Below are 9930 nucleotides of genomic sequence, written 5' to 3'. Positions count from 1 at the left end.
GGGAGGTGTCCTATGTTGTCATTGAACAATCATCCCTCAACATATATCAAAATAGGCCTTTGCCCGGAGTACTCCTTTATTTAAAAAGGAGCACTTTACGATAGTGTAAGCCAAGGCTATTAAAGAAGCAGTCCACATTTTTTTTTTTTTTTTTTTTTTATCCCTTCCCACGCTGGAGGCTGTCACATATACTTACCAATGATGATCAATGTCCTGTGGCGACGTTCAAATCCTGTGGGCGCCCACGTGACCTTTGCTGACTGACCTGCAGCTCGCGAGGCTGAAAGCCTGAGCACTCTCATAGAGATGCATCGGAGACCGTGGCTTCTGGTCTATAGCTCTGGAGAAAGAAGAGGAAAAATTATGACATCACTTATAGTGGAATTTAAAGGAGAAGTCAGACGAAAATTTTTATTAAATTATTGTATTGCCCCCCCAAAAGTTATACAAATCACCAATATAGACTTTTTTTTGGAAATGCACATGAAGTGTTTTTTCCCTGCACTTACTACTGCATCAAGGCTTCACTTCCTGGATAACATGGTGATGTCACTTCCTGGATAACATGGTGATGTCACGACCCGACTCCCAGAGCTGTGCGGGCTGTGGCTGCTGGAGAGGATGATGGCAGGGGGACACTGAGGGACACAGGGCACTGGGGGGACACTGAGCATCCCCCTGCCATCATCCTCTCCAGCAGCCACAGTCCGCACAGCTCTGGGAGTCGGGTCGTGACATCACCATGTTATACAGGAAGTGACATCACCATGTTATCCAGGAAGTGAAGCCTTGATGCAGTAGTAAGTGCAGGGAAAAAAAGCACTTTATAAGCATTTCCCGTAATAAGTGTATATTGGTTATTTGTATAACTTTTGGGGGGGCAATACAATACTTTAATAAAAAATTTCGCTGGACTTCTTTAAACTGCCCTCTAGTACACCGATCATAATGGATTTGTATATGGGTGCTGGCCTGCTGCCGGATAGAAAAAAAATTGTGTGTGTGTGGGAGGGTGCTCTGGGTCAATGGGCGACCAGTTTTGTCCAACACATCCAGAAGAAAGCCCACTTTGGACACGGCCACTGATACATCATGATGATCCGAAAACCTTCACCCAAGATTGGTCATGTATGATAAATGTCACTCATGTAACCAGGGGCGCCGCAATCATGAGGCGACCTGAATCGTCTGCCTCAGGCGGCGCCACTAGCTGTCACCATGGGGGCGGCATTCAGTGGCAGATTATAATATGAGCGGTTCGGGCGGCCGCCCACATTATAATCCGCCACTGACTGTACCCAGGGCCGCTTTAACCAGAGGGCACATGGTGCACGTGCACCGGGCCCACTGGTTAAAGGGCCCCCCCCCCCGAGCAGGCCAGCCGTTGCTATGTGCGACCAGTGCGGTCGCACAGGGCTCCGGCCACCAGCCTGTCAGGGGGGAGCGCCATGGATGGGTAATCTACTTACCCCTCCATGGCGCCCCCTGCAGGGCCCCCCCGTCCGCTGCTGCTGCGGCGCTTCAGCGCTGCAGCAGCAGCGACACTGACAGAGAGAGAGCCATTGGCTCCCTCCCTGTCAGTCACTCACTCTTGTGGCCGCACTTCCTGCGGTCACAAGAGGCCGCGCTCTCCCTCTAGCGCCCGACGTCACTGGAGCGTCGGCGCGAGGGTGAGGGGAGTGCAGCCTCTTGTGACCGCAGGAAGTGCGGCCACAGGAGGGAAGAGAAGAGGAACGCGAGGACCCGGGTGAGTAACAGTGTTTGTTTTTTTCAATGTTATATAGCAGGGGGGGCTATATACTATGGGGGGGCACAGGGGGCTATATACTATGGGGGAGCACAGGGGAGCTATATACTATGGGGGGGCACAGGGGGCTATATACTATGGGGGAGAACAGGGGGCTATATACTACTGGGGAGCACAGGGGGCTATATACTATGGGGGAGCATAGGGGACTATATACTACTGGGGAGCACAGGGGTCTATATACTATGGGGAGCACAGGGAAGCTATATACTATGGGGGAGCACAGGGGGCTATATACTATGGGGGGGCACAGGGGGCTATATACTATGGGGGAGCACAGGGGAGCTATATACTATGGGGGGGCACAGGGGGCTATATACTATGGGGGAGAACAGGGGGCTATATACTATGGGGGAGCACAGGGGGCTATATACTATGGGGAGCACAGGGGAGCTATATACTATGGGGGAGAACAGGGGGCTATATACTACTGGGGAGCACAGGGGGCTATATACTATGGGGGAGCATAGGGGACTATATACTACTGGGGAGCACAGGGGTCTATATACTATGGGGAGCACAGGGAAGCTATATACTATGGGGGAGCACAGGGGGCTATATACTATGGGGGGGCACAGGGGGCTATATACTATGGGGGAGCACAGGGGAGCTATATACTATGGGGGGGCACAGGGGGCTATATACTATGGGGGAGAACAGGGGGCTATATACTATGGGGGAGAACGGGGGCTATATACTATTGGGGAGCACAGTGGGGCTATATACTATGGGGGAGAACGGGGGCTATATACTATTGGGGAGCACAGGGGGGCTATATACTATGGGGGAGCACAGGGGGGCTATATACTATGGGGGAGCACAGGGGAGCTATATACTATGGGGGAGCTATATACTATCAGGGAGCACAGGGGGGCTATATACTATGGGGGAGAACGGGGGCTATATACTATTGGGGAGCACAGGGGGCTATATACTATGGGGGAGCACAGGGGAGCTATATACTATGGGGGAGCACAGGGGAGCTATATACTATGGGGGAGCACAGGGGGCTATACACTATGGGGGAGCACAGGGGAGCTATATACTATTGGGGAGCACAGGGGAGCTATATACTATTGGGAAGCACAGGGGGCTATATACTATTGGGGAGCACAGGGGAGCTATATACTATGGGGGAGCACAGGGGGCTATATACTATGGGGGAGCACAGGGGGCTATATACTATGGGGGAGCACAGGGGGCTATATACTATGGGGGAGCACAGGGGAGCTATATACTATGGGGGAGCACAGGGGGCTATACACTATGGGGGAGAACGGGGGCTATATACTATTGGGGAGCACAGGGGGCTATATACTATGGGGGAGCACAGGGGGCTATATACTATGGGGGAGCACAGGGGAGCTATATACTATGGGGGAGCACAGGGGGCTATACACTATGGGGGAGCACAGGGGAGCTATATACTATTGGGGAGCACAGGGGAGCTATATACTATTGGGAAGCACAGGGGGCTATATACTATTGGGGAGCACAGGGGAGCTATATACTATGGGGGAGCACAGGGGAGCTATATACTTTGGGGGAGCACAGGGGGCTATATACTATGGGGGAGCACAGGGGAGCTATATACTATGGGGGAGCACAGGGGGCTATACACTATGGGGGAGAACGGGGGCTATATACTATTGGGGAGCACAGGGGGCTATATACTATGGGGGAGCACAGGGGGCTATATACTATGGGGGAGCACAGGGGAGCTATATACTATGGGGGAGCACAGGGGGCTATACACTATGGGGGAGCACAGGGGAGCTATATACTATTGGGGAGCACAGGGGAGCTATATACTATTGGGGAGCACAGGGGGCTATATACTATTGGGGAGCACAGGGGAGCTATATACTATGGGGGAGCACAGGGGAGCTATATACTTTGGGGGAGCACAGGGGGCTATATACTATGGGGGAGCACAGGGGAGCTATATACTATGGGGGAGCACAGGGGAGCTATATACTATGGGGAGCACAGGGGAGCTATATACTATGGGGAGCACAGGGGGCTATATACTACTGGGGAGCACAGGGGGCTATATACTATGGGGGAGCACAGGGGGCTATATACTATGGGGGAGCACAGGGGGTTATATACTATTGGGGAGCACAGGTTAGCTATATACTATTGGGGAGCACAGGGGCTATATACTATTGGGGAGCACAGGGGAGCTATATACTATTGGGGAGCACAGGGGTCTATATACTATGGGGGAGAGCACAGGGGGCTATATATTATGGAGAGCACAGGGGGGCTATATACTATTGAGGGGGAGCACAGGGGGGCTATATACTATTGGGGGAGAGCACAGGGGGGCTATATACTATTGTGGGAGAGCACAGGGGGGCTATATACTATTGGGGGAGAGCACAGGGGGCTATATACTATTGTGGGAGAGCACAGGGGGGCTATATACTATTGTGGGAGAGCACAGGGGGGCTATATACTATTGGGGGAGAGCACAGGGGGGCTATATACTATTGTGGGTGAGCACAGGGGGCTATATACTACTGGGGAGAGTGCACAGGGGGGCTATATACTAATGGGGGAGCGCACAGGAGGGCTGTATATAACTGGAGGAGCACATGAGGGTCTATATACTACAGGGACACCTTAAAACTATGGAGGCACAGAGGGGTGTAACTATGTAGGGGTACAGAGGGGTGTAACTACTGTATAGGGGTACAAGGGACCTAACTACTGTATGTGTTGGAGCCTAAAATATTTGTCTGGCAGATTCTGGAGAGAAGATTCACAGCCAGGAGAAGACTTCAAGGTGGCCCAGGCTGGATGGAGAGAAAAAGAAAAGGTGACAGACTCTGATCGGAGAAGACGCCTCCGGTGAGTCACTGGATGTAACTTCACTCTGTTATAGGCTTGTACTGATAGGGGTCATGATGTGGCGGTATTATGTAATGGTATCAATGGTGATATCTTTCTGTTTTGTTTAGTGCAGTTTTTATGTAATATGTAATCACTGAATGGTGGAAATAGTGTTATAAGGTAACTACTGTATGTATTGGGGCTCTTGATACAGTGTGGGGGCAAATTCAGTACATTATACAATGTGCAGAAAGGTAAGGGGGGGCCCACTCTTGAGGGCTGTGCACTGGGCCCACCAATGTATTAAAACGGCCCTGACTGTACCATGTACTGGAGCCCCCCCGCCCCCGGGCAGTATCTGTAATGAGATGCTGTGAGCGAGGGAGACTGTATTCATAAGCGCCGCGCTGTACTAAATCAGCCGCGCGGTGCTGATACTACAGCGCGGCGCTTATAAATACAGTCTCCCCCGCTCCCAGCATCTCATTACAGATACTTCCCGGGGGCGGGGGGGCTCCAGTACATGCATTCCACGTCCGTGATCCGTCAGGATCACGGAACGTGGGAATGCAGCCTTAGTCCCCCGGCTGATGTGCGGCTGCCCGGGGTGTCCCGTCCTGTCCCCGGCAGCACGCGCATCAGAGAGCTCCCCGTGCGCCGGAAGTCACAGCCACAGGCGCACGGGGAGCTCTGTGATGCGCGCGCTGCCGGGGACAGGACGGGACACCCCGGGCAGCCGCACATTAGCCGGGACCAGACCAGAGAGGCTCGACGGGGGAACGGAGGGCAGGTGAGTTGTGTGCTGTTTTTTGTTTTTGTTTTATCTGCTGTGCAGGGGGGGGGGGGGAGAGGGGGACCATCTATAAGGTAGGGGGGGGAAGGGGGCCATCTATAAGGGAGGGGGGAAGAGGGGGACGATCTATAAGGGAGGGGGGAAAGAGGGGGACGATCTATAAGGGGGGGGGGCCATCTATAAGGGAGGGGGAGAGGGAAGAGGGGGACCATCTATAGGGGGGGCCATCTATAAGGGAGGGGGGAAAGAGGGGGACCATCTATAAGGGGGGGGCCATCTATAAGGGAGGGGGGGAAAGAGGGGGACCATCTATAAGGGGGGGACCATCTATAAGGGAGGGGCGGGAGGGGGACCGTCTATAAGGGGGGGGAAGAGGGGGACCATGTATAAGGGGGAGAGGGGGACCATCTATAAGGGGGGGGGAGAGGGGGACCATCTATAAGGGGGCATCTATAAGGGAGGGGGGAGAGGGGGACCATGTATAAGGGGGGAGGGGGACCATCTATAAGGGAAAGGGGACCATCTATAAGGGAGGGGGAGAGGGAAGAGGGGGACCATCTATAGGGGGGGCCATCTATAAGGGAGGGGGGAAAGAGGGGGACCATCTATAAGGGGGGGGCCATCTATAAGGGAGGGGGGGAAAGAGGGGGACCATCTATAAGGGGGGGACCATCTATAAGGGAGGGGCGGGAGGGGGACCGTCTATAAGGGGGGGGAAGAGGGGGACCATGTATAAGGGGGAGAGGGGGACCATCTATAAGGGAGGGGGAAAGAGGGGGACCATCTATAAGGGGGCATCTATAAGGGAGGGGGGAGAGGGGGACCATGTATAAGGGGGGAGGGGGACCATCTATAAGGGAAAGGGGACCATCTATAAGGGAGGGGAGAGAGGGAAGAGGGGGACCATCTATAAGGGGGGGGGGAGAGGGGGGACCATCTATAAGGGGGGGGGGAGAGGGGGACCATCTATAAGGGGGGGAGAGGGGGACCATCTATAAGGGGGGGAGAGAGGGAAGAGGGGGACCAACTATAAGGGGGGGGGGAAGAGGGGGACCATCTATAAGGGGGGAAGAGGGGGACCATCTATAAGGGAGGGGAAAGAGGGGGACCATCTATAAGGGAGGGGAAAGAGGGGGACCATCTATAAGGGAGGGGGGAGAGGGGGACCATCTATAAGGGGGGGAGAGGGGGACCATCTATAAGGGAGAGGGGACCATCTATAAGGGGGGGGAAGAGGGGGACCATCTATAAGGGGGGGAAGAGGGGGACCATCTATAAGGGGGGAAGAGGGGGACCATCTCCTAAAAGATCAGCACCCTCCTCTCCTGACATCCTCTGTGCTGCTGGGACTTCTCCTATAGGATTAGCACCCTCCTCTCCTGACATCCTCTGTGCTGCTGGGACCTCTCCTATAGGATTAGCACCCTCATCTCCTGACATCCTCTGTGCTGCTGGGACCTCTCCTATAGGATTAGCCTCCTCCTCTCCTGACATCCTCTGTGCAGCAAGGGACCAAACATTATGTTTATTGGGGACAGCAGTGGGGGGGGGGGCAGTAGTGGATTATAATGTGGGCGGATTGACGGGGGGGGGGGGGCGTCATTCTATAGTTCGCCTCGGGCAGCAGAGAGGCTAGAATCACCCCTGCATGTAACCCTAAATCTCTTATAATCTATGGGTGAGATTTATCAAACATGGTGTAAAGTGAAACTGGCTCAGTTGCCCCTAGCAACCAATCAGATTCCACCTTTCATTTTCCAAAGAGCCTGTGAGGAATGAAAGCTGGAATCTGATTGGTTGCTAGGGGCAACTGAGCCAGTTTCACTTTACACCATGTTAGATAAATCTCCCCCTATGTGTACCTGTGGTTATCCCCCAACACAACAAATGATGGTCTTGTTGTGGATACATCAGTCTGCTACTACAAGATGAATCCTGATGTACAATCCATCCTATGATGTTGCTGTAATGTGTGGGGCGGGGGGGGGGGGGGGGGGTTTGACTGTCACGTTATGTTGGTGTTGTTTATGAAAAATAAAAATTCATCAAAAAAATAAATTATGATTTTTCTAAACTCCATATTCCTAATGCTATTTATTTCAATGGGAGCAGAGCTGCAGTAACCTAACACGGCCACGCAACAATATGTGGTACTGTCTGCCTCAGGCACTATTAAAGGGGTACTCTTTGGAATTTTTTTTTTTAATCAACTGGTGTCAAAGTTATACAGATTAGTAAATTACTTCTATTTAAAAATCTCCAGTCTTCAAGTACTTATCAGCTGCTGTATGTCCTGCAGGAAGTGGTTTATTCTTTCTAGTCTGATACAGTGCTTCCTGCTGCCACCTCTGTCCATGTCAGGAACTGTCCAGAGTAGCATCAAATTCTCATAGAAAATGGCTTCTGCTCTGGACAGTTCCTGACATGGACAGAGGTGGCAGCAGAGAGCACTGTGTCAGACTGGTAAGAATAGATGACTTCCTGTAGAACATACAGCAGCTGATAAGTACTGGAAGGCTTGAAATTTATAAAACAGTAAATTATAAAACAGTACAAGTTTCTGACACCAGTTAATTTAACAGCATTTTTTTTTCTCCACACAACCCCTTTAAAATGTAGATGAGCGGGTGCCAGTGCCAGACCCTACTAATCTGCTATTGATGGCCTATTCTTGTAGGATATATTCCCACATGTGGAGTTCTTGCAAATTACAATACGGCTATGTTTACACACAATATTTTTGTTCAGTATTTTTCAACCAAAAACCAGGAGTGTATTGAGGCCATACAGAAAGGCTATGCTCACACACTGTTGAAATGGAGTGGAAGGCCGGCATTTAACAGCAAATAATGACTGTCGCTTTAAAATAAATGGCGGCCATCCACTAAATCTCACCAGTGTGTGAGCATACCCTTTCTGGGTTTTCAATCCACTCCTAGTTTTGGTTGCAAAATTCTGACCAAAAAATTCTGTGTGTGAACATAGCCATAAAGTCACCAAACTTTTTGACTTGTTATGGTCCGTTTACACGAGTGTCACTCTCGTTTCATTTTTTTTTTGCAGAAATCAATAGTCCAGGTGATTTTAAGAAACTTTGTAATTGGGTTTATTAAGCAAATATGCCATTATCTGCATTCAAAAAGACTTTCCCCAGGTTCCCCCCCCCCTCTCCTCTCTCTCATCCACTGCTCATTATCAGGAAATCGCATCTTGTTTACATCAGTCGAGCCCTGTGTAACCTATGGAGAGGGGAGGAGGGAGATTTGTCGCCAGCAGGGAGCAGAGAACAAAGGATTACACAGCCGGAGCTGCATGAAAGAAGGTATTCAGGGGGTCAGTGCTGAATTCAGAGGAGATAGCCCAGTGATGTAGCTGTAAATTAACTCTTTGTTGTCCTGTTTTGGTGCCTCATCTCCCTCCACCCCTCCCCTCTCCATAGGAGAACAATGAAGACAGGGGGGAGAGCTTCAAACTGCTTTCTCGTGATAAAAATGCATTTTTAGCTAATAAGCCCAATTACAAAGTTTCTTAAAATTGCCTGGACTACACAAAGCGATCTGTAAATTTTTAAGCAAATGACGATTTGAGAACATGTTGAAAGATCACAATGAACTATTTGCTCGCTCGTCATTTCATCGTTCCCTGTGTTTACATGAGCCGATTATCGCTCACATGCGATCGTTATTGCGAAAATTCGAACGATAATCGTTCCGTGTAAACGCACCATAAGAATGCAACCAGAGGTGATAAAATTTACTTTACAAACGGAGTGAAGCGCTTCATTTACTCGGCAGTCCCGTCTGCCTTTGATCTCCGTGCCGCTTCATCCCGGGTGCCTGGAAAAGCTGGATCCAGTCCTTGGAAACTTCTCCCAGAACAGGATCCAGCTTTTCCCGACACCCGGAGTGGAGCGTCAGGGAGCGGAACAGAGTTGAAAGGAAGGTGGCTGATAAGTCGCTTGCCAATCAAACTAAGTGTTTTGCTCATCATTAGTTATTGCCTATAACCCTATGGGCCCTTTTACACAGAAAGATTATCTGCCAAAGATTTGAAGCCAAGGCCAGGAATAGATTTGAAAAGAGGAGAAATCTCAGTCTTTCCTTTATGACCTGATCTCTGTTTATAGTCTGTTTCTGGCTTTGGCTTTAAATCTTTGTCAGATAATCTGTCAGATAATCTTTCTGTGTAAAAGGGCCCTATGAAGGTGCTCTCCGCCCTCATCAGTGGCTCCACAGAGAATAGAGATGCGACCCCCATCTCTATTCTGCAGGTCTAGCAGTGGGACTCCTCATGATCTCTTGGTTATGCCTAATCCTAGGCAGACTCTGGACAGGGAATAAGACCCCAGATGGGAATACCCCCTTAAAGGGGTTGTCCAGTGAAAATCTTTTTCTTTCAAATCAACTGATATCAGAAAGTTATACAGATTTGTAATTTACTTCTATTAAAAAAATCTCAAGTCTCCCCATGCTTATCAGCTGCTGTATGTCCT

This window comes from Dendropsophus ebraccatus, chromosome 14 (assembly GCF_027789765.1).
Source record: "Dendropsophus ebraccatus isolate aDenEbr1 chromosome 14, aDenEbr1.pat, whole genome shotgun sequence".
NCBI lineage: Eukaryota > Metazoa > Chordata > Amphibia > Anura > Hylidae > Dendropsophus > Dendropsophus ebraccatus.
Note: the sequence above shows the minus strand (reverse complement) of the source record.